Below are 24,509 nucleotides of genomic sequence, written 5' to 3' on the forward strand. Positions count from 1 at the left end.
TATTTATACAAGAATGTTCTTAACATTATTCATAATAGCCTCAAAGTGGAAACAACCCCAGTGTCCATCTACAGAATGCATACAATGAGATACTCTTTAGCAAGGAAATGAGCTAACTCTTGCTACATGTAACAATTTGGATGAATCTCATAACCTTAATGTTGACAAAAGAAACCAGCCAACAGCAAAAAGTATGCTTTATGATTCCCACTTATAGAAGAGTTCAGAAACAAGCAAAACGTACCTTTAGTCAGAATGGAGTAGAGGGGAGGTCGCAAAGGGGGCTTATGGCTTATGGAATCTTGTCTTCCTTGACCAGCATGGTGATAACTTTATGACAAGTTTTTGAGCTGTACTCTTTATGGTTTTGCATTTTTTTGCACTTATCTTCCACTTCAATTTGATTTTTGTTTCTTAATGAGTTAAGCAATATCAACGTGAGGCTAATAGGACAGACATTCTGCAGTGTGAGAGAAGAGCAATATCCTGAGACATTTAGAAGGAAGGGTTTCTTTGTTCTTCCAGTGGATGCCTAGCAAGAAATATTAGAGAATATCTGCTTCAGCTCCCGCTCTGGTGCAACAGGGCATTATGATTACAAGAGGGCAGGAGAAGAATAAGAGTAGGAAAGGAAAGGGAGAAGCTAAATTAAAATTTCTGTCAGAAACAGTAAAAAGTCACAGAACTGAAGAAAATCTAACCCATAATGTAGAACAGTGACTATCAAACTGCTTTTCAGAACTCAAAGGGTTTGCATGAACCAACAAAGGAAAGATGGAGGGGGTTCCCCCAACTTGTTCAGCAACCGGATCAGAGCTGCCTCCATCAGTTGTATATTGTGCTGAATAAGCTTTCCTTTAAGGGATTCTGCAGCTTAAATAAGTTACAATAAACCAAAAGCACCCTCAGGTGGATATAGTGAGAGAAAAGGTAGAGATTTAAAAGGCTGATTACAAAGATTTATCCTTCGAACAACAGGTGTTCCCAAAGAAGACAACAAAAAAATTAAACAATAAATAGTTTTAATAGAAGAAACCTCAATCTAAAAAAAGGCTCAAGTCTGAAGATCCTCTTCCACACATTAAATGTCAGCTGAGTTGAGCCGTGTCTACAGAGTTGTCTAGTGCAGGATTTCTCTACTCATCCAAATGTGACGGTAACAGAAAAAAGGTCTGTGATATCCAACATACTACTCATTTGCCCTTTATAGAAAAAATTGCTTGAATATTGTCATTACACTACCAAAATGAATCAAAATTAAGAATTAAAGAATGTGGAAAGGCCACTCGGTGAGTATTGAAATCATTGAGATTATTAGGACAATGCAGATAATTATTATAAATGTAATATTTAAAACGAGATTTAGTAAGTTATCTCAAAATTTTTTAATGGGATTTATAACCCCAGATTAAGTTAATGAAGGCAGTTTCAGGGGGAGTGGGGGGTGGGGCAAAGTAAGGGGGAAAATCCTTACCTTTTGTAAAGAAAAATTGAAATTTATTACTCTGTTTTTTACTTGAAAATTAAATGTAAGTTTAAGAATCTTTTGAAATCTGTTAAGGTGGTTAATAATAAAATTAATAACAAAATGTTTCCTGTCCAAATTTTTGAAAAAGACAAAAATAAAATTGCGTATGTAACAAAAGTCAAAAGCACTTCAGACCAAAAGCTGTTTAAATTGTTTAAATTCTGAAAACAAAATGGAATGATTTGCTTCTTCCGAGAGACTTATGTTTAAATCAAATCTGTCACACACACCTAACACCAAAAGTATCTCAGGGTACAATTTAAGGGAGAAAGTGTAGGCTGAATAACAGTAACATATTTACTAATAAAATCATAATCAGTAGTGAAGACAGCAAACCCCAACATTTGTATGCAGGATAATATAGGATTAAAGGGTACAAGTACAGAGGCCTTTAAAATAGTGCAGGAGATTGTGGTGGAAATCTTAACATCTGTTCTGTGAACTATCATTACACAAATCAAATAGAAGGGAGAATTACCCTAAAAATGAAAAAAAGAAAAAGAAAAAGAAGTTTGTATAGAAAAAGAGGATGTAACTTTTTCTCAAATGGAATAATTTACAAATCAGTCAGATAGCAATGTTGAATGACAGAGGCAGTGTAAGGAACCCAGGAAGATCTCAACTTCTGCACGTCAACTGATTTAGAATATTTACAGCAGGATTAAAAACAAAACAGAAAAAAAAACCCCTCAAACTTGTTCTTTCCAGCCTCTGTGTCCTAAAGACAAATTGCAAGGAAACCACCTATCCTCTTCTACCCTGAGCCTAGATTCCATGGGTCTCCTTGGATTTCCTGAAGGAACGTAGTGGGTCAGCATTTGGTGCCCACCTGCTGGACATTGCGTCAGCATCTGAATGGACTCTAAAAGAGCTGAGAGCAGTCCTTGGAGCCTGATAATTCCCCTGAAGAGCATTTGGAAAGACAGAAGTTATACAGGCCCTGTCCTCTGACCACAAGGTAATAAAACTAGAAACAATAAAAGCACAATCACCTGGAAAATAATTTTAAAACCCTCATCTAAACAGCTATTTTGTCAAGAAAAATGTGGTAAAATAAAGTGAAAACAAAATGGCGAAAAAGGAGAGCATGATGTATTCAAAGCTATACTGAAAGGCAAATTGATAGCCATTGTATAGAGAGGGAAAATGAATGAACTAAACATTACAACGCTAGAAAGAAAAGTAACATAATAAAGATTCATTAGAAATAAATTAGAAAACAATTAAAAGGCAACCTCCTGGCAAGTGCAATCTTTAAAAAATCAAAGCCAGAAACAGTAACAGTAATGAAAAAACAGAGGAGACTTAAAATAAATGTCATCCTCAACTATATATTTTAACTTAAACATTTGTTATGAAATGTTTGGTACACAGGTTTAGAAAGTCCACTCAACAAGAATTAGAAAACCTGAGCAGGTCAATAACCAAAGAAAAAATTTAGATAGTTATCAGTGAATTGTATCTCCTCAGTTGAGTCCTGATCACTTGGCGCATTCATCCAGACTTTTGAGAATCACTGTATTTCTGTGGTTTATAGTTTTTTCCTGCTGCCAGAAAAAGGTGAGCGTACACATTTATCTTGCGTAGTTAACATTAACCTGACACTAAAACTTAAAGACAGTTAAAATCAAAGCTATAGATTCGTAGTTGACCCATTAATATGGATATAAACAAATCTAAGTAATATTTTAGAAGGTGTAAATGATGCGTTCAAAGAACAATTCACCATTGCCAAGTAGGATTTCTCCTTTGATGAGAGAGCAGTTCACATTAAGAAAATGCTACTACTGTAATACTTATGTTGATAGGACCATAATGAGATCTGTTTGCCAAAGTACGTATTTGTCCATTCTTGTGACAATACAAATGCCATGGATAATTCAGATTATGCATGGTTTCTGTGAAACAATCATAGCTGGATGAGCTGGGTTAGGCTGATTTATATAAGTGAGTCAATGTCTAACCCTCACCGCTAACTACATGGCTGCTTTATAATGTGGAAGGCATGAATGGATCTTGGTGAGGGAACCAAAATGTCTACAACTGCTTCTTAGAAAAATAGCTAAATGTATTGAGCCCTTGCTATTTGCCAGGTACTGGGCTTATTGCTTTACATACATCTCAAAACCTATAGAGTAAGTACTATTGTTCCTGTTTTATAGAAAGGAAGCTAAAGTCCATTCAGAGAGATGAAGTAACTTGCCCATGATCACACAGCCAGCGAATGGGGAAGCTAGACTTCAGATACAGGCAGTCTTAATCGAAGCCTGTACTCGTAACCACCTACTAAATATCAATGGCTATAACAAGGAATTCAGAAACTAGTACACACACCAATTGAATATTACACAACAACAAATTCTTCCAAAACTATGGGATAGCATGGGAATAATGCTTTTTAGTGAAAGCAAGCAGGACACAAACTTGCACTTGCTATGGTTTATAGCCTTTTAAGCTGGAATGAGTTTGAAAAGCCAACGTGTGTATGTGTATGTGTGTGTGCTTTTCATTATTGCCCATGTTTCTCCTTGGTGAACATGTATAATTTTTTTAAATTTAAAAAGTATACTGTACCCCCTATAAGATTGAAAGCTTTTTGTGAGCAAAGCCTATTTATTTTTGTAACCTCCAATCCAGCTGTACAGTTTACACAGTAGGCACAAAATGTTTACCCATTTGGATTACAACATAAAGAATTCCTATGTATGTCTCCTATTGCAGAGATTCTCTTAACGAGTTTATATTCTCTATAAATATCCTAATAATTGTTCAGATGCTATCTTTTCAAACTGATACCCTACTTATTAAGCTCATTTTAAAAGACTGCTGGGGCCAGCCCAGTGGCGCAGTGCTTAAGTTCGCACAGTCTGCTTCTCGGCGACCCAGGTTTGCCGGTTCGGATCCCAGGTGCAGACATGGCACCACTTGGCACGCCATGCTGTGGTAGGCATCCCATGTATAAAGTAGAGGAAGATGGGCATGGATGTTAGCTCAGGGCCAGTCTTCCTCAGCAAAAAGAGGAGGATTGGCAGTAGTTAGCTCAGGGCTAATCTTCCTCAAAAGAAAAAAGAAGATTCCGCTAATTGTAATTTCAGTTTTATGTTTTCATTGTTTTTTACAATCCTGTTAGCAGCTAAATCACAGGCCACATACAAATCTCAAGGATATTTTAAATAATAGGTAACATTTATTGAACTCTTTCTATGTCACTGGTATTCTAAGCACTGTAAAACATTTTTCCGTTTAACCATTATAACAGTTCTATGAAATTAATACTCTGAGGCACAGAGAGGTTAAATGACTTGGCAGGACACCCTGCAAGTAAATAATGGAGTTGGGATTCACACTCAGGAAGTATGGCTCCATGGCCTCACTTAAATTCACACACTGTTTAATTCAACCACTGTTCTTTGGTTTATCTGAGAATGAAGTATAAAGTTTTTATCTTTATCATATAAAAATAGAGCATGTAATGGAGAGAGGATTTTATTCCATTGTATGGCCCCTTGAGAGTGGGGTATAAAGAAAAGGACAGAAAAGTATAACTGAGATGAAAAGTGAAGAAAGCAAGAGAGGAAGGGGTTATAGATGGCAGGATAAAGAGACGGTGACTCAATGGCTTCAGTGTCAAAGCACTGGTTCGTTTTTTACCTTTGTTGTGCAAGTTTAGTTAACAACTATATTGGGCACCTATGTACTGAGAGCCAAGTACATAATGGTGAGAAGAAGAAAAAATGGCTTCCTCATCCTTATGTAGCTTAGTCTGATGTAGTTTGAAGAAATAGTGTGCCATGCGTGGGGTCAGCTTCCACTTGGGTAAGGTAAGTTGGCTCCTCCCAAACCTGTCACTTTCAAAAGAGTCACCAGAACAAAAGAATTCCCCCTTTTTTCTCCCCTTTAATTTGTCCACACTTAATTCTCTCTCTTTTTAAAATTTTTTTGGTGAGGGAGAGTGACCTTGAGCTGACATCTGTTGCCAATCTTCCTCTTTTTGCTTGAGGAAGATTGTACCCAAGCTAACATCTGTGCCAATCTTCCTCTACTTTATATGTGGGATGCCACCACAGCATGGCTTGATGAGCGATGTGTAGGTCCATGCCTGGGATCCAAACCCACAAGCCCCAGGCTGCTAAAGTGGGGTGCGCAAACTTAACCACTATGCCACTGGGCCAAACCCCAAATAGTTGTTTTTTCATATGTTGCCCAGAATTTGTAATTGTTATAGGAGATTTAGTCTGATAGAAGCTGCTTTACCATTTTCAGAAGCAGAACTCTGCCTAGTGTGTCTTTATCCCTTTATTTCAAACCTTCTTTGTCATTTTACTTTGGACATGTCTCTTATAAGCAAGATGTAGCTGAATTTTATTTTTTATGGAATCAGATTTTATTTGCCATGCAATATGTCAGTTTAATCAGTTTATGTTTATTGTGATTAATAACATTTGGATTTATATTTTTTACCATTTTGTGTTCTGTCTACCATTATTTACATTTGCTTCTTTAGTTCTGGTCTTCTGCTGGATTGATGAGGTTTTCTTTATTTTCTCCCCACCCTTTATGTTTTTCTTATTTGGAAGTTATAAATTATATTTCTCTTCCTTAGTGGCCACCTTAAATTTTCTACATATATATCTATAAAATTTTTACCAGAGTCTAAAGTTGTTCAATATTTCTCTCTTCCTCTCAAACAGGAAATGAACATTACTTCATTTTATTTACCCACTAACAGATTCCTATCTTCTCTTTTATTGTTGTCTGAAAAGTTAGCATCAACTTTTTTATCATAAAAAACTTTTTAAATCAATATTCAAAATGCTGACATTTTATGCTCACCATTGTTTCCTTTTTTAGTAACTTATTGAGATATAATTCACATATCATAAAGTCACCATTGTTTCTTGCATCTAACTCCTGTCCTTGGATTCACTTTTCTTCTTACAACCTTTAGTGGTTATTCCCGTGAGATGTGTTTAGGAATTTTGTTTTGTTTTTGTCTGCAAGCGTCTTTATTTTGTTTTCACTCTTTGGATGATAGCTTTGTGCTGAGTATAGAATTCTACATTCAGACTTCTTTTCCCCTCACCAATTTTGAAGCTGTTATTTCATTGTCCTATTATTTATATTTTCCACTTAGAAATCTGATATTAGTCTAATTCCTTATTGTTACTTTATAGTTAATTTTTTTTTCCTTTTTGGTAACTGCTTTTAAGATTTTTCTCTATAATTTTCCCAGTTTTATTGAGAAATAATTGGCATACATCACTGTATAATTTTAAGGTGTACAGCATGGTGACTTGATTTAGTTTATTTTTGATATCCTGCAATTTACCTTGATGTGTCTTGATATGAATTTATATTTTATCCTGCTCAGTACAAAGTGAACTTTTAAGCTAAGAGGGTATTCTTCAATTTTGGAAAGTTCTCTGCCACTCTCTCTTCAAATATTGCTTCTTTGTACTTTCTCTATTCCCTTCTTTTGGAAGTTCCATTAGATAGTTGGAGTCTCTCGATCTGTCCTCTGTGTCACTTATTTTCTCTTTCTCATTAAAAATCTTTTTTTGGGGCGGGCCTGGTGGCTCAGCAGTTAAGTGTGCATGTTCCGCTCCAGCGGCCCCGGGTTTGCCGGTTGGGATCCTGGGTGCAGACATGACACCACTTGGCAAGCCATTCTGTGGTAGGCGTCCCACATATAAAGTAGAGGAAGATGGGCACGGATATTAGCTCTGGGCCAGTCTTCCTCAGCAAAAAGAGGAGGATTGACAGCAGATGTTAGCTCAGGGCTAATCTTCTTCAAAAAAAAATGTTTTTCTGTTGTCTTCTAGATCAATTCCTCAGTAATGCCTTCTAAAATAGTAATTCTCTCTTAGACTGTGTGCAGTCTAGAATTCCCATTGTTTTTTTATTTCAATAGGTATATTTTTCTAAATTTTTTACCTTTCTACCTATTCTTGAATCATGCTGATTTTGTTTCATAATGTCTTATTCTTTTTAAAATGTATGTATTGCTTCATCTCTTTGAGGATATGAAACATATTTTTTTCTTTCTCTAGATTGCCCTATTATTTCAGTTTAATTTGGAACAAATAATTGTTCTGATTATTGATTTTGTGGAAGTATTTGTTAATGGTAGGTTTCTTCATGTGCTTTGGAACTTTGATTTTCGTGTTCATTTTAAATGGGAAAGGTGTTGTTATCCACATCTCCCTAAGGATTTTGCATTTGGCCAACAAGCTCCAGGGTCTCCAGTCTCAAACCAGGTCTTAGTCTGAGAATTTTAAATATCTCTCCTGTCTTTATTAGTTATTGCCAGTACAACCTTAAAATCTCAGTGGCACACAGGAATCAGCATTTATTTTGCTCACAAGTCTGTGGGGCAGCTCTGATTCAGACTATGGGTCTATGGTCAGCTGGGGCAGTTCCAGGTGTGTTCATTGTTGAGCCCAGGCTGAGGGAGAAGCAGCTATGCAGCGAAAGCTTGTCTTCTGTTAAAGGCAGGAAGGTGATTGGGGAAGACCCATTGTGCAAGCATTTCAAGCCCCTACTTAATTAACATCTACAGATATCTCATTGGCCAAAGCAAGTCTCATAGGAGCAGGTAAGTATACTCTACCTTTTATGGGAGGAACTGCAAAGTTACAAGGCAAAGGGGTGGACAGAAGGAAGGATTAAGGCCAAGGATCAGTTCAGTCAATCACAGTCCACCCTCTTGGCCACAATTATTTATATCTGTCCCATAGCAAAGTAGACTCACCCTTATCCCAAGACCTCCAACAGCCTCATCCAATCATGGCATCAGGATCAAAATCGAATATCTTACAGTATACATCAGATTTAAATGTGGTTCCCCTTGATCTGGAAACCTATGAACTAAAATATACCTGTGTGTGTATGTGTGTGTGTGTGTGTGTGTAAAATCTCCCCTACACTTACCCAACATGGAATGATGGAACAAGGATAGGATAACTGCAGTTAACAATCCTAGTCAAAAATGGGAAGATTAAAAGGCATTAGCATCACATATTCTGAAATACCATAGGGAAAATGTTAACCAGGTACCCCACTCCAGGAGTAAGAAGTTTAGACCCTAATTCTTCTGTGGGGTCTCCAGTTCATTGTTCTCCACTGTTCTTGGTTTCACCCTCCCAGAAAGTCTTTAGATTTCCATCATCCTTAGTCACGACCGAAGAGGGCATTAGAGAATATGTCCCTTCTGGTGCTAAGAAGCTTTCACACCTACTTCCTGCCTGTAAAAAGTTCTTGGCCTGGAGGTCTATTTATAGCTCAGTCTCAGTCCCTTCTAGTCTTAGCTAGTGACTGGTTCACCAACACAACTCTCTCAAAAACATGGATTTTCTAGGTATTTGTTTTCAGTGAACTCTGTTTGACAAAACCAACCCCACAGTTCTTTTTGGGTTATGCCTTCATTCTATACTTTATTATGAAGGAACTTCCACCCATAATCCTTCTGAGGAACTGTGCCCCTAAGCTTTCTAGAAACCCCTTTGTCCAGCCAAGAGGATCTAGAGAAATCAGTTCTTTCAGATGTCTTAATAAAGAAGTTACAGCAATGCCCTTAATTTAATATTTCTCCCCCAAGGCTGAATCTGAGACTCTCTTGCTGGTTGGAGATGAAGAGTTTTATTTCCTAAATAAGCAGTTCTAGGCTCTGTAAATCCCTCTAAATTATTCTGGCAAGTTTGCAGGGTTTTTCTGAATTTATCCCTTTCTTTTAGCACCTTATAAAATGGAACTAAAAGTAACCAGCTCACAGTTTCAACATAAGTCTTGCTGTCTTTCGCATTACCACAGGCAACAGTTTTATCAAACACAGGTTGCCATTTTTCCAGCTTGTTTAATAGTTTCCTTGCCATCTACCACCTGTTCCCTACACTAGTACTATATATTTTAGTTTCTTGTAAAACTAAACAGTAACATCTCAGTATTAGGTTTTCTGTATCAGCCAGCTATTGCTGCATAACAAATTCAACCAGAAAATCTCAGTGACACATAACAATAAGCTTTCACCTCTCTCATGAATCTGCAGGCAAGCTAGAGCAGCTTCAGGTGGCAATGGCTGAAAGCTCTGCTTCACATCACAGGTCTGTGGGCAGGTAGGGCAGTTCTGCTCCACAGATGTTCATGCTGAGGCCCAGACTGAAGGGTAGCAGCTACCCTGGGGAAAACTCTTCACTGAGGTGACAGAAGGACAAGAGGATAAGACCCAGTAAACAAGCACATTTCAAGCCCCTGCTTTCATCACATCTAATAACATTCCACTGGCCAAAACAAGTCTCATGGCTGAGCCCAAAGTCAAAGGATGGAAAAGTATACTGCATTTTGTGGAAAGAACTTCAAAGTTACAATGGTAGAAGATATGGGTACAGTGAGGAAAGAAGAGTTTGGGTCAGTAACTTATCACTTCCTCCATGGTAATATGTGGGATATTGATTGCCAGGCTGCACTTGCGTCCTTCTGCTTTCAGAAACATGCAGCTTCCCATAAAGCTGTAGTGTCAAGCAGTACTCAGTGGCAGCTTTTTAAAGATTCCTTGTGAGGGAATGGGAGTAAGCAAGAATGACCAGGCCAGCTCCTAGTTTTAGGCAGTGAGCCTGTCTCTGATCTCCATCTCATCTAGAGCACTTTTATTCTCTACTTCCCAAAATGATATGGACTCTCAACTGCTTCTACCTACTTCATGATGCAGGGTCCAGCAGGCCCATGGCTCCAGCTCCCACTTTCTTCATTGCATTTCTTTTCTGTTCCCAGCTCACAGAAATGTTTACCTTACTGAACAAAGTTGTGTCTTTTTTTTTAAGCTGTGTATTTTTTTTCCCTTACATATATTATATATCACAGCCAGGGATTTAGAGCAAGGGCATATCTTGAACATTGAACTTTCAACAGCATTGCCACTCAAAGTTCTAGAACCCTATATGAAGGTTCCCTTTTATTTTCTGTGATGGTTTTTAAAAATAAAATCTGTTTTAACATCTCTTGGCCCTTAAGTACACCTAAATTTAGTACTTTACAAAATTAACCAGTTTCTTGAAGGATAGACATAAATATTCAAATTCAATACAGCTAAAAAAAATGATCAGAGGGCAACAAGGCAGAAGAAAATAACCTACAAAGAAACCCCTATCAGGCGTTTAGCAGATTTCTCAGCAGAAACTTTACAGGCTAGGAGAGAATGAAGTGATATATTCAAAATACTGAAAGACAAAAACTTTAGCCAAGAACACTCTATCTAGTGAAACTATCTTTCAGATATGATGGAGAAATAAAAGCTTTCCAAAATAAACAAAAGCTGCGGGAGTTCATCACCACTAGGCCTGCCCTACAAGAAATGTTGAAAAGAGCCCTCTCCATCTGAAACTAAAAAGCAAACATTTACAAAACATTGAGCAAGGAGAAAAACAGACAGAATCAAATTTCAGCTCTATATCAGAATAAGTCAGTAAACTCTTAATTACAACATAAAAGACAAAAGGAAGGAAATTGTCAAAAATAACTACAAACCCTTCAATTTAGTCATAAGCTTACAACACAGTAAAGAACAATTTGCGAGAACAATAACTCAGAAGGGGAAGAGGAAGGGATAGAACCTGCTTAGGCTAATGGAGATAAGAGGCTATCAGAAAATAGACTATCTCATCTATGAGGTCTTTTACATAAACCTCATGGTAACAACTAAACAAAAAATCAGAGCAGAGCCACAAATCATAAATAAAGTGAAAATTGAGAAAACCATCACAGAAAACCAACAAACTGAAATGGTAGCCAGAAATACAAGGGAAAAGAAACAATGGAAATATAGAACTGGAAAACAAGAGATAAAATGGCAGTACTAAGCCCTCATATATCACTAATCACTCTAAATGTAAGTGGATTGAATTCTCCAATCAAAAGACACAGAGTGGCTGGATGGATTGAAAAGACCCAACAATACGGGGCCTCCAGGAAACACATTTCAGCTCTAAAGACAAACATAGGCTCAGAGTGAAGGGATGGAGGACAATACTCCAAGCAAATGGCAAGCAAAAGAAAGCAGGTGTTACCATGCTTTTATATCAGACAAAGCAGACTTCAAGATAAAAAAGAAAATGAGAGACAAAGAGGGGCAGTATATATTGATAAAAGGGACATTCCACCAAGAGGACATAACACTTATGAATATATATGCACCTAACACAGGAGCACCAAAGTATATAAAGAAACTATTAACGACCTAAAGGGAGAAACTGACAGCAACACAATAATAATAGGGAACCTCAACACCCTACTCACATCAATGGGTAGATCATCCAGACAGAAAGTCAAAAAGGAAACAGTGGCCTTAAATGAAATACTAGAGAATAAGGACTTAATAGATATATATAGAACATTCCATCCAAAAACAACAGAATACACATTTTTCTCAAGTGCATATGGAACATTCTCAAAGATAGACCATATGTCAGGAAACAAGGCAAGCCTCAATAAATTTAAGAAGATTGAAATCATATCAATCATCTTTTCCAGCCACAATGCTATGAAACTAGAAATCAACTACAAGGAAAAAGCCAGGAAAGTCACAAATATGTGGAGACTAAACACTATGCTATTGAACAACCATTAGATCAATGAAGAAATCGGAGGAGAAATAAAAAAAAAATACCTGGAGACAAATGAAAATGAAACCACAACATATTGACTCTTATGGGATGCAGCAAAAGTGGTCCTAAGAGCAAAGTTCATAGCAATATAGGCCTACCTCAAAGAAGAAAAATCTCAAATAAGTAATCTTAAACTACACCTAACAGAAATAGAAAAAGAAAAACAAAGCCCAAAGTCAGAAGAAGGAGGGAAATAATAAAAATTAGAGCAGAAATAAATGAAATAGAGACCCCCCCAAAAAGTAGAAAGGATTAAAGAAACTAAGAGTTGGTTCTTTGAGAAGATAAACAAAATTGACAAACCCTTAGCCAAACTCAGTAAGAAAAAAAGAAGCCTCAAATAAATAAAATTAGAAATGAAAGAGAAGATATTATAATGGATGCCACAGAAATACAAAGGATTATAAGAAAATACTATGAAAAACTATGCCAACGAATTAGATAACCTAGAAGAAATAGATAAATTCTTAGAATCATACAATTTCCAAAAACTGAATCAAGAAGAAATAGAGAATCTGAATAGACTAATTACAAGTAAAGAGATTAAAACAGTAATCAAAAACCTCCCAAAAAACAAAATTCCAAGACCAGATGGCTTCCCTGTTGAATTCTACCAAACATTCAAAGAAGACGTAATATCTATCCTTCTCAAACTCTTCCAAAAGATTGAAGAGTAGAGGAGGCATCCTAACTCATTCTATAAGCCCAACATTACCCTGATACCAAAACCAGACAAGGACAACACAAAAAAAGAAAATTACAGGCCAATATCACTGATGAACATCAATACAAAAATCCTCAACAAAATATTAGCAAATGAAATACAATAACACATTAAAAAGATCATACACTTTGATCAAGTGGGATTTATTCCAGGGATGCAGGGATGGTTCAACTTCGACAAATCAATCAACAAGATACACCACATTAACAAAATGAAGAATAAAAATCACATGATCATCTCAATAGAAACAGAATGCATTTGACAAGATACAGCATCCATTTATGAGAAAAACTCTGAATAAAATGGGTATAGAAGGAAAGTAACGCAAGATATTAAAGACCATATATCACAAAAGCCACAGCTATCATTCTCAATAGAGAAAAATTGAGAGCTATCCCTCTAAGAACAGGAGCCAGATAAGGTTGCCCACTTTTACCACTCTTATTTAGCATAGTATGGGAAGTCCTAGCCAGAGAAATAAGGCAAGAAAAAGAAATAAAAGGGATCCAAATTGGAAAGGAAGAAGTGAAACTCTCACTACTTGTGGACATGATGATATATGTAGAAAACCCTAAAGAATCCACCAGAAAACTATCAGAAGTAATCAACAGCTACAACAAAGTTGCAAGGTACAAAATCAACTTACAAAAATCAGTTGCATTTCTATACTCTAGTAATGAACTAGCAGAAAGAGAACTCAAGAATACCATCCAGTTTACAGCCACAACAAAAGAATAAAATATCTGGGAATAAATTTAAGGAGGTCAAAGATGTATACACTAAAAACTATAAGACATTAATGAAATAAATCAAAGAAGACATAAATAAATGGAAAGATATTCCATGTTCATGGATTAGAAGAATAAACATAGTTAAAATGTCCGTATTACCTAAAGCAATCTACGGATTCAATGCAATCCCAATCAGAATCACAATGATATTCTTTACAGAAATAGAGAAAAGAATCCTAAAATTTGTATGTAACAACAAAAGACCCTGAATACCTAGAGCAATCCTGAGAAGAAAGAACAAAGCTGGAGGCATCACAATCCCTGACTTCAAAATATGCTACAGTGCTATAGTAATCAAAACAGCATGGTACTGGCACCAAAACAGACACACAGATCAATGAACAGAATTGAAAGCCCAGAAATAAACCCACACATCTACAGACAGCTAATCTTCGACAAGGGAGCCAAAAACATACAATGGAGAAAGGAAAGTCTCTTCAATAAATAGTGTTGGGAAAACTGAACAGCCACACGCAAAAGAATGAAAGCTGATCATTATATTTTGCCATACACAAAAACTAACTCAAAATGGATCAAAGATTTAAAGGTAAGACCTGAAACCATAAAACTCCTAGAAGAAAATATAGGCAGTACCCTATTTGACATCAGTCTCAGCAGCATCTTTTCAAATACCGTGTCTCCTCAGGTAAGGGAAATAAAAGAAAAAATAAATAAATGGGACTACATCAGACTGAAAACCTTCTACAAGTCAAAGGAAATCATTAGCAAAACAAAAAGACAACCCACCAACTTACATATCGTAAGTCCAACAAAGGGTTAATCTCCAAAATATATAAAGAACTCGTACAACTCAACAACAAAAAACAAACAACCTGATCAAAAAATGGGCAGAGGATGTGAACAGACATTTTTCCAAAGAAAATATATGGATGGACAACAGGCACCTGAAAAGATGTTCAACTTCATTAATTGTTAGGGAAACGCAAATCAAAACTACAATGAGATATCACTTTACACCTATTAGAAGGGCTATAATTACCAAGACAAAAAACAACAAATGTTGGAGAGGATGTAGGGAAAAGGGAACCCTCACACACTGCTGGTGGGAATGAAAACTGGTGCAGCCATGATGGAAAATAGTTTGGAGATTTCTCAAAAAATTAAAAATAGAAATACCATACAGTCCAGCTATCCCACAACTGGCTATTTATCCAAAGAACATGAAATCAATAATACCAAGAGACCTATGCACCCCTATGTTCATTGCAGCATGATTCACATTAGCCAAGATGTAGAAGCAACCCAAGTGCCCATCAACTATGAATGGATAAAGATGTGGTGTATATATACAATGGAATACTACTCAGCCATAAAAAAGACAAAATCATCACATTTGCAACAACATGGATGGACCTTGAGGGTGTGATGTTAAGTGAAATAAGCCAGACAGAGAAAGACAAACACCCTATGATTTCACTTGCTTGTGGAAGATAAACAAACAGATGGATAAAGAGAACAGATTAGTGATTACCAGAGGGAAAGATGTGAGGGGGTGGAGGAAAGGGGTAAAGGGGCACGTATGTATGGTGATGGATAAAAACTAGACTGTTGGTAGTGAGCATGATGCAGTCTGTACAGAAACTGATATATAATAATGTATATCTGAGATTACACAATGTTATATGACCTCAATAAACTAAAAATAAATAAATAGATAAATACATACATAAAAAATGATCAGGCAAATTATATAAAAAGAAAATAAGAAATTGTCCTCTATTCTTGCCAATAATTCTGATTATTAAGATAAAGTACTTTTAAATGTGTATATTAAATATTAGTGTATTTTTTCACAGCCTCGTTACCCCATTCTCTTCTTTATGCCTCATCTAAATTTTTATCTCTTGTTTGTTTTTTCACTTTTTATTATATAAAATTTATTATGGAAAATTTCAAATATATACTATACACAGAATAGGGTAATGACCTCTATGTACCCATCACTGAGCTTCATAATTATTAATCATGGTAAATCTTGTTTCATTTATACCAGGGGTTGGTTAACTATGACCCACAGACCAAATCCACACTCTTTTTATAAGTAAAGTTTTATTGGAACACAGCCATACTCTTTTGTTTACATGTTGTCTATGGCTGCTTTCATGCTACAAGAGCAAGTTAAGTAATTGCAGCACAGATTGTATGGCCTGCAAAGCCTAAATTTATTATCCAGAAATTTACAAAAGAAGTTTGCTAACCCCTCAACTATGCTCTCGCTCCCCTCAGCTAAACTCTCTTTCATATTTCATTTAAAAATCTCTCTGTATGTAATCTAAAAGGTAGGACTCTAAAAAACAATACCACTCTTAGCCTAAACAATTTGCCGTAGCTTGCTAGTGTTGCCTCTTTTTTTCTCCAAAACTCCCAGTGAATAAGAACAGGTGGGAATTCTTTAATATTTCTTTTTCTTACTAACTCCAGTCCAGTCATAGTCTAACAAACCATTCTCTTCACTTTGAAAGAGCTGCAGACTTTTTTTTATTTTCGTTAGTGATTCATTTTCATTAATCTTAACAGCTTAACAAGCATTTTATCTGTAGATGACCCCAAAAAATAAAATATTCTGAATTTAACAGAGCATGTGAGAAAGTTGATAAGGAAAAATAACAATCATCAAGAGATTACAGCAAAATTGCAATTTGAGATATATTAAAGGTCCTATGAAAAAATATGTCATATGAAGGCAATCTTACATTTTTAAAAGGCTAATAGTATTAGAGTGTTTTGCCACATTGATTTTTCTTTTCTTGAGAAAACCAGGGAGTTCGCTATTAGAGGTTTTAACAGGTAAGTGATTGTTAGTATTTCCAAATACCATTTTACATTAAAATAACTCTTTACTGTTTACACGGCAATTTTTCGGGAGCTCTCGCATTTAATATTTACAGCCACATAGTGAGGTAGAGATTATTTTCATAGTAAATGATTCCACTACCCATGTCATTTGCTTAAAGTCCACTAACCATGCTGCTGAACTGGCAGTCACAAATCTTACAGAGCGGTTTTAAACAGGTTTTACCACCTTTTACAGGTCTGGGTTACACAAATGCACTATGTTAGGCGAAGTATTGTTAACCATATTACTTCTGAGATGTGCTAAAGAAGATATATAGCTATATAGTAAAGATATTGCAATAAAGTCTTGTGAAATCTGTACCATTGGAGCTTAGGATTTCAGGCAGCGTGTCGTATCTTTCAAATTCAAAGAGCAAGAAACAAATCCATTATATAGTTTTCATCAACTCCTCTTTAGCGTTTCTTTTATATCCTTGTGATGAGTCCAGAGCACTAGCGGAAAAGTGGTCTTAAATAGAGGCTCAGAGAAATGGCTGATTCCAGGGTCGGGGCAAACGAAGTACAAACCAGCCCGGGAACATTTACTGTACTAGAAAGTAAGGAAATGCCATGCCAAAACTGGGGGGAGAGGGGGGGCGCACATGTCAAAGGACTTAGAAGTCAGCTTGAAGTGAATGCCATTAGATAAATCTGGGACAATTTGAGCATCAAAATAAATAATAGTAATAAATTATAACCCCTTGAATAAAATATGAATCTTCAAGTTCATACTGATATAAATAAATCAAAAAGTTGTAAGTTTGAGAATAAGATACTTACATGATCTCAAAGCACCTCCCTACAAATACTTATGGATTAAAAAGGGAAACGGGGTTACTTCATAATAAAGGAGACTGGAAGACATCATTTCAATCAAATGGTCAAAGTGAACACCCCAGTAATGGGACAAATTGACAGTGTGGAAATCACCCTCCCCCACAATATGATAAAATGAGAATACTTCGTCACTTCTGTGAGATTCCTGACAAAGGAGCATAATGCCTTCGTTAGACAGAGCTAAACTGGGGAACACTCTAAAAATACTGACCTGTAATCTTCAAAAGTGTCAAGGTCATGAAAGTCAATGAGGAACTGTTCCAGATTGCAGACTTCTAAAAAGACAGGGAACTAAATGCAACACTTAATTCTTCACTGGATCCTTTTACTATAAATGACATTGGAACATTTGGCAAAACTTGAACAAGGTCTGAGGATTAGATGGTAGTAATGTGTCAGTATTAGTTTCCTGATCTTGATTCGTTGTATTATGGTCAGACAGGAGAATGTCTTTGCACATACAAAATACGCACTAAAATATGAGTGGGTAACGGGGCATTAGGTTAGAAATTTACTCTCAAATTGTTCAAATAACAAAAGTCCTTGGCACTCTTTTTGCAAGTTTTCTGTATGTTTGGCATTGTTTCAAAATGAAAAGACATTTTACAAAAATCAAAACTAAGTGCATGTTAAGTTACAGCAGATTCTCACAGATATCTGTCACATAATGCCACTTTCTTTGGCCACAGGTATAGTTTCATTGCAAAGATTTCTTGCCAGTCTTTCCACATGACAAAAACTGATATCAAAGCCAATTGTTTGTAAAAGCTTTAATAATATCACATTTGTTTCTCTGTTAGAAAAGGGGTGAGCAATTTGAAAGACAAAACAAGAATATTCATCTATTCAACAAACATCTACTGAGTGACTACACAAATCAAGCTCTGTGGTAGGTACTAATTTTCTCGCTGTGGTGGACACTGTAATACTACCCCCTTCCCACTTCAGGACTGAAGGCCGTATTCCCCCAGCTGCTAGCAGTGCTGCAGACACGACAGCCCTTGGCTGTCAGCCCCCTTCAGGGATTGCCTCTGCTGGAAAGAGCTTCCTTGCTTAAGGCCACACTCCCTTCCCAGGGTGCTCTGTATCCAATCGTAACCAAAAGTTCTGTCTCTGAACCCTATGCCAATCCAAATAACAAGAACAGAGTCTTGAGTGGGAAGGAAAGGCTTTACTTTGCCAGGCAGAGGGAGCAAAGCAAGGGCTAGTGCCTCAAGAATTGCTCGCTCCCCGCCAAGAAAGGGGTAGCGATTTTTACTGAGGGTCTTGAGTAGGGGAGGGGGTGCATGTAGCCTTGCTGGCCAGTGTTTTCCCACTAGCCTGCATTTGGCCTTGAGAGGCTGCTTGCAGAGAGCAGGAGATAAGGAATTCCACAGGCGGCTGTACTTGGTGGATTTGTCTGGGAAGCTTCAGTTTCTTGATATTCTCTGGACATTAGTTTCTCTGTAAAAGAACTTCAAGGACCTATGATTAGCCACAACTTTAGTAGGAGCCCAGCTTGAGGCCACCTGGGCTTTAACAACTTATAACCTCTATTCAGTTGTAAAGCTCAGGGAGTCAAAGGTTAAAGAGACAGATGTTTACATATGACCGTAACTAAAGAAGCAGGGCAGAGGATGAATCCTTTTGGTTTTAACTCCATATAGGCTGGGTTCAGTGTAGGGGAACTGATATCAGGGCTGGGATTAATAGCCTGTAACACAGTCACTGGTCAACGTGGAGGTACAAAGCCCTAGCCCTATTACACTACTTCAAGGGATCTCCAAAGCGTCATCTCATCTTCAGAGTGTTCCAAAGGGCTAAGGCTTTCGTTGAGAATCCATCACAGCTCACCGTCTTCCTCTGCCAGTCCTTCTCCCTTCCGTTGTCTTCTCTTACAGAGACAATGATCCCTAGAACACTATTCATGAACTTCCTGCCTGCTAATCTCTGACTCAGAGTCTGCTTCTCAGGGAAGCCAGTCTGTGCCATTGTCTCTCAATGATTTCTCTCTGGAGCCAAGAAGAATCATTACTTTTCCTTTTTTTTTTTTTTTTTTTGCTGTTAAACAAGGCTATAATCTATAACATTAAAATTTTGAGACCTTCCCTCTTACCTGCACCACTTTCTGTTTCTTGATCAGCTAACATGAAATGGGGAGATACAGAGACCAAGAGAATGCAAACAGAAGGAACACAGGTGGGAGCCAGAGTCTGCCTTGGGAAGGCAAGATTGAGATGTAGGACAAATTTGTCTTTGCCTCCATCTCGCTTTTCTTTGCTATTTTCTCCCTCTTTCAACCCCTGACTCCCAGTGGTCCTGTGTCCAGTGTATTCATATTGCATGGCTCTTGCTTTCTCAAAATAGTAACTGATTCTCACTGAGGTGTTTGGACTTAATGTGTCCTTCTCCATAGAGTGTTTGCACTAGAAAGGATCTGTTTTATGAGGCTTCCTAGTGCTCAGAGCACTCTCACAGAATGGTGGAAGGAAGGTAACGAATCTGTTGGCATTAGTGAGATGGATGTTTTTAGTACCCTACTGAATCATCCACGTAGGCAATCCTCTTCTCCATTTACACATCGATTGAAGTTCTCTTATAATAAGTCCTTGGGGAAATATCTCGGGAAAAACTACCATGTGGAACCACTCCTATTTGAAAGTTGCTATAAATCCTTTACCCCAAGCATTAGCAGATTAAATCATTTTTTGCAGAAACACAGTGAGGTTTAATTCTTAATGACATAAATTAGCTCTATTTCATTTGTTCACATGTATTTTTAGCAGAATGTGGCGTTGCAAGTCAATGTTTAGGTTAAGAAAATGATAATCTATCTTTAGGGCTGTGAGATTTAAAATTCTGCCAAACTAGGTAGTCTTGGATATTACTAAATATCTTTTAAGCTGTTGAAGTTATATAAATGTGATATGGTATCTCCTTTACCAAATACGTACCCTTATTTCCATTTTTTTCTTACTGAGATAAAATATTATTTGAATTTTGCAACTTAATGCTTCAAGGTCTTATCTAAATAGAGGCATTAAGCTCTTAGTTTGTTCGCCTAATCGCTTTTCTGCTTTTTAAAACTGGCCTTTTATTGTCAGTTTTCGGTCTTTCCGTATGTGCCCTTATTTTCTGACAAAATGTAGGAGTGGTAGCTAATGGCTCCACCATGATTGCTAGTGTCCTAAAGGTGCTTTGAGTCATCAGGAAATGAGTTTCATGAAATCATAGGCCTCAGAAATTAGTGGTGTAAAACTTTGTTGTACAGTCATGCACTGCATAATGACGTTTTGGTCAACAACGGGCTGCGTATAGAACTGTGTATAGTGGTCCCATAAGATTAGTACCATATAGCCTAGGTGTGTAGTAGCCTATATCATCTAGGTTTGTGTAGGTACACACTATGATGTTCACACAACGGTGAAATTGCCTAACCATGCTTTTCTCAGAACATATCCCCGTCATTGAGCAATGCATAACTGTAGTTTAAAATATGAATTAGCCTTGGGGCTGGCCCCGTGGCCAAGTGGTTAAGTTCACTTGCTCCGCTGCAGGCGGCCCAGTGTTTCGTTGGTTCGAATCCTGGGCGCGGACATGGTACTGCTCATCAAACCATGCTGAGGCAGCGTCCCACATGCCACAACTAGAAGGACCCACAATGAAGAATATACAATGATGTACTGGGGGGCTTTGGGGAGAAGAAAAGGAAAAAAATAAAATCTGTAAAAAGAAAAATGTGAATTAGCCTTAGCTCTTTCATTTTAGAGGTTATACCCTGGTTCTATGTAGGAATTTGGGTTATTTGAATCATTTTTATTCTGTGAGATTTCAGACCTATTTGTGGAATTTCCGGTATCAGATTGATTTTTATATTCTAGGACAATTGTAAAGGACCCAACTGAAGACTGACATAATTTTTTCTCCTCTGTTAATGATGTATGCATGTAGTGTGCCCATTAGTTTAAACACAAATGTCAAAGACTTTTTCCCAAAAAAGTTTCCATCTACTTGTGTAAGTAGAAGCATATGTACAGCACAAAATTAATTTGTAGTGTCTAATTCTAGTTATCCAAATGAGTCACTAATTTTTAAAGTGGATTTTCAGGAGATTACAGGGTAGAAAAATGCGTGTCACTGGGCACATAATATGTACACTAAAACCATTCATACAGAAAGGATTAGAATTCAAGTAAAGATTAAGAAAGGGGTTAGAACAAAAAGTGGTGATTATGGAAATAGGGTAGAATTTATGGAAATAGAGTGATTATTGAAATAGAGTGGAAAATAAAACAGTTTGCCATCAGATGACTTTATAATCTTTTCATGTTTCTATTCACTAGTAGAGAGCATAAAAGTAACACTTAAATCTTAATTTTCAGTAACAGAAATGTCAGTAAAGTCACTTTGTTTTACGAGGTGAAAAGATGGCTTCATTTTTTAAAAAAATTTCCTTCATATGTCTGTGTTGTGTCTCATAAGGAGAACACCAGAGAAAAATAAATTTTGAGTGTTTTAATTTTTGAGCATATTGTAAAAATTAGCAAATTAAATTTTATGGTTTTAGATCTTTTTTTCAATCCTACACTATTCTTCTGGGCCCAGCTGACTTTGGAGGATCCATAAGCATTTCACCTACTATACTATGCCAAAAATCATCTATAATCCATTAGGAAAAAGCACATTTAACATTTTAATGAATGCATTTTACTCTTTTTTCCCTGAGCTTATATATTATCTGTCTTTTTACTCATGTGATATGATACCACTCATACAATTTTAAAATCTGCTTTTTAATTTAACTATTTAACATGAACATTACCCCATGTTGTTTATTATTCTTCTGCCATACAATTTTAAATGGCTGCAAAGTATCTTATTGTAAATATGACTGTAATTTATTTAAAATAATTTTCCTATTCTTGGACCTTTAGTTTGTTTTCAGTCTCTTACTATTATGAACCACACTGAGATCAGCGATGAACAAGCTTGTAGCTAAACATTTGAGCTACATGTCTATTTTCTTAAGAGAAATTCTCAGGTGTAGAGTTGCTAGATCAAAGAATGAGTACATTTTTCAGGCTTTTGATATATATGACTAAAGTGCGTTTCAGAAAGTTTGTACCAGATGATACTCCCATGAGCAATGTACAAGAGTACCTGTTTCCGTACCTTCGCCAACATTGAATTTCATAATTTTTCATGATCTTTGGTGAATGACAGAGTGAAGAAAAAAACCAGTATCTCATTTTTCCTAATTAAAACTTACTTATCAGATTTCCTTATTATGTAAATCAATAATGTTCATTACAGGAAAAATAGTTTGTTAAAGATGAAAGAAAAGTAGCCATAGGGGCTGGCCTGGTGGCACAGTGGTTGGATGTGCGCGTTCCCCTTTGGCGGCCCAGGGTTTGCCGGTTCATATCCTGGGTGTGGACATGGTACCACTTGGCAAGCCATGCTGTGGTAGGCATCCCACATATAAAGTAGAGGAAGATGGGCACGGATGTTAGCTCAGGGCCAGTCTTCCTCAGCAAAAAAGAGGAGGATTGGCAGCAGATGTTAGTTCAGGGCTGATCTTCCTCAAAAAAGAAAAGAAAAGAAAAGAAAAGAAAACTAGCCATAACACTGAGCAACAGATACCCAGCCTTAACACATTCTTTGTGTATGTAGACATTTTCTGTAATGGCTTTTACTCTTTATGCCATGCTTAGATTAGATAGATTTTTACCTTTATTTTCCTCTAATGATTTTAAGAACTTGTTTAATTTTTAATTTCTAATTGTGGTAAAATACACTAACTTAAATTCACATTTTAACCATTTTTAAGTGTACAATTCAGTATTGTTAAATATATTCACATCGTTGTGCAAGCAATCTCCAGAACTTTTCCATCTGTAAAACTGAAGCTATAGCCGTTAAACAGTTCCCTGTTTCCCCCTCACCTCCCCCCTAACAACCACCATTCTACTTTGTGTGTCTATGAATTTGACTACTCTAGGTACCTCATATAAGTGGAATCATATAGCATTTGTCCCTTTGCATTTGGCTTATTTCACTTAGCATAATGTCTTCAAGTTCATCCACGTTGTACCATGTGTCTTACTTTCTATCCATTTTAAGCCTGAACAATATTCCATCGTATGTATATACCACATTTTGTTTACCTCTTCATCCATCAGTGGACACTTGAGTTGCTTCCACCTTTTATCTATTGTAAATAATGCTGTTATGAACACTGGTGTACAAATATCTGTTCTCCTCCCTGCTTTCACTTCCTTTGGGTCCATCCCCAGAAGTGGAATTGCTGAATCATATGGTAATTCTATTTTTGATTTTTTTGAGGAACTGCCATACTGTTTTCATAGTTGTTGCACCATTTTGCATTCCCACCAACAATGCACAGGAGTTCCAATTTCTCCACATTCTCATGAACACGTTATTTTCTGGGGTTTTTTAATAGTAGCCATCCTGTTGGGTGTAAAGTGATAATTTAAGTTTCTTCTCCCTCTCTCTCCCGCTCCCTCTCTTTCTCTCTTCATGTCTTGGATCTGTTTCTCTCTGATTGTTAGCTTTATGATTTGGGGCCTGCTATCTGCATAAGACTAGAAACATGGTCTCTGATGGATCCAAGCTCATCCTCACAGCTTAGCAACCAAACAGAAATGGAAGTGCTTCCCCTTAGATGCTACTTGGGGAAAATCTTAGGGAAGGAAGCTGATTGGCATAGACTTATACACTCATCCCTTGGACCAATCACAATGACCAAAGGTGTCTAATGTTATTAACTCTTCTTGAGTCATATGCATTTCCTTTTGAGAGGTGGGAGTTACTCTGTAACAGAATGGCACATCCCATTCCGAGCATGGAGAAGATGAACAATTCTCCCAAATGAGGGATGAGATGAGTAAACCAAATAGGGTCATTTGGAGAATCACTGTGAGCTGAGTGGCCAACCCACTGTGTGTTACTGCACAAAGACTTAATAGTTGTGTCTGCTACACATTTGAAACCTTGATAGCTAGAGTATGCGTTCTTCATTCCCTCACTGTCTTATTTTTCGCCTCTCTTCCACAAGAGATAAAAAGAAGAAGCAGACTACTCCGATGAATGAGTTCCTTCCAAGCTGCCTATCTTCT

Source organism: Equus przewalskii, chromosome 17 (assembly GCF_037783145.1).
Source record: "Equus przewalskii isolate Varuska chromosome 17, EquPr2, whole genome shotgun sequence".
In the NCBI taxonomy this organism is placed as follows: Eukaryota; Metazoa; Chordata; class Mammalia; order Perissodactyla; family Equidae; genus Equus; species Equus przewalskii.